Below are 2,083 nucleotides of genomic sequence, written 5' to 3'. Positions count from 1 at the left end.
ATCATGTTCTCTCCAAAGGAAAGAAGAAAGAAAGAGGGAACAGAACAGAAAAAGAAAGAGAAAATAGGAGAGAAGGAAGAAAAACAACCGAACAATTATGGTTTAACACACTACGCGTTCATGGGGATGTAAATAAAAATCCTGCAGCCGCACGCAAGGTCCCCCTGCTCAAGCCAGCGCATGTTTCCAGGCCGGTCAAAAGTTGCCAATGACATCTGGGATGATCCAGAGGAAGAATGGAGAAGGTCATGTGAGTCTGATGAGAACAAACAATAGAGCTTGTTGCTCTAAACTCCATTCGCCGGTACATCCTCTAACCCTAACCCCCTGGAACCCTCTAACCCTAACCCTAACCCTCTAACCCCAACCCTCTAAACCCCTAACCATMTAACCCTAACCCCCTAACCATCTAACACGCTAACCCTATCCCTAACCCTAGCTATAAGGCCTTTATAACCCTGGTCAGTATTTTACCTGTCCCTGTAGGCGGCTGATGGTCTGTTGGGCTATCTGCAGCTCCTGACTCCTCTCCAGTAAACTCTCCTCCATCTCCTCTACCCTCAGCAGGGCGTCGTCTCGTAGCTTCTGTTGCAGACCGAGCTCTGCTGTCGCACGGGAGGCTTTCTGTGCAGCCTCTTCTAGCTGTGGAGGGAGAGAATGTCACATAAACTGTACCCATCCTCTACCCATCCTGTACCCATCCTGTACCCATATTGTACCCATCCTGTACCCATATTGTACCCATCCTGTACCCATATTGTACCCATCCTGTACCCATCCTGTACCCATCCTGTACCCATATTGTACCCATCCTGTACCCATATTGTACCCATACTGTAAAACGTTCATATTTTCCTGAAATCCTGGTTGCTCCTGATTCTGAATCCTCCCCCCCTAGTGTCAGTACAGTGGATAGAACTATTTGAAACTTAGGTAGCTACAATGTGGTCAATTCCAATTCAATATAAATAAAAAAGTGTAGAATTTACATTGAATTCAATTCGAATTTCAACAATTTTCAAGTAATGGAATTGGAATTGTAAAATACATTCTTTGGAATTTAATTAAAATGTAATATGTGTTTATTTCAAATGCAGTTAAAGGAACGAATAAAATAAAATAAAAACATTGACTGCAAGATTTGTTTTTAAAATCATTTCAACTTGTATTTCTATATTGCCTGAAAGCCGTAGTGAATTKAATTAAAATTGGAATTTGTGGAATTGTTGGCGATAATATTGAATTAGGTAAATTCCAAGAATTGTATTCCCAACATTGGATTTGAAAGGAATTGAATTATCCCTGAATTTAAATACTGACCTGGAATTTGAATTTGAAAGGGAATTGAATAAGAATTTAATTAATGGAATGAACCCCAACCCTTGAAGCTACATTATAGGTGAACAGAACTGTACCTCGGTCTCCAGTCTGAAGACTGACCTCTCTCCACACACACACACACACACACACACTACACACACACACACAACACACACACACACACACAGCACACACACACCACCACACACACACACACACACACACACACACACACACACCACACACACACACACACACACACACACAACGCGAGTTATAGTAAGTGCAACTGTACCTCAGTCTCCAGTCTGAAGGAAAACTGACCTCCCACACAAGAACAACCACACACCTGCGAACCCACACCGGACTCCACACACAACCACACTACAACACACACTCACACCACACCATTCACACTACACACGACACAAAACACCACACACACACACAGCGACAGCACCACACGATCGAGCCACACACCAACACCCACACGAACGCACGGATATAGTAATGCAACTTACCTCAGTCTCCATCTGAAGACTGACCTGCTCTCCTCACACACACACACACAGCAACAAAGCACACACGACCACACACACACACACACACACACACACACCACACACACACCAACACACGACAACACACAACACACACACACACACACACGACACTACACAGCTAGCCAGCACGACCCACACATTGACGAGTATAGTATATGGCGACTGGATTACACTTCAGTCTTGCGACCAGTCATGGAGCA

At 44.1% G+C, this 2,083-nt stretch overlaps 1 protein-coding gene across 2 annotated transcripts in view; it reads right to left on the bottom strand.

The window, feature by feature from the left end:
* Positions 1-1,634, bottom strand: part of LOC139025472 (cingulin-like) — a 14,039-nt gene extending 12,405 nt beyond the window's left edge. Inside the window, exons 1-2 of one of the 2 annotated variants that reach the window (XM_070440615.1) lie at positions 1,616-1,634; positions 475-642 (exon numbers count right to left, since the gene is read on the bottom strand). The gene's annotated coding sequence lies outside the window, so the exon portion shown is untranslated. Of the gene's footprint in view, positions 1-474; positions 643-1,415; positions 1,437-1,615 lie in introns of those variants that run through there. The other variant, XM_070440614.1, reaches the window with a different exon arrangement.
* Positions 1,635-2,083: the final 449 nt, after the last annotated feature.

This window comes from Salvelinus sp. IW2-2015, unplaced genomic scaffold (assembly GCF_002910315.2).
Source record: "Salvelinus sp. IW2-2015 unplaced genomic scaffold, ASM291031v2 Un_scaffold2744, whole genome shotgun sequence".
NCBI lineage: Eukaryota > Metazoa > Chordata > Actinopteri > Salmoniformes > Salmonidae > Salvelinus > Salvelinus sp. IW2-2015.
The sequence above is the reverse complement of the archived record's forward strand: the minus strand, read 5'-3'. Positions and strand labels throughout refer to the sequence as shown.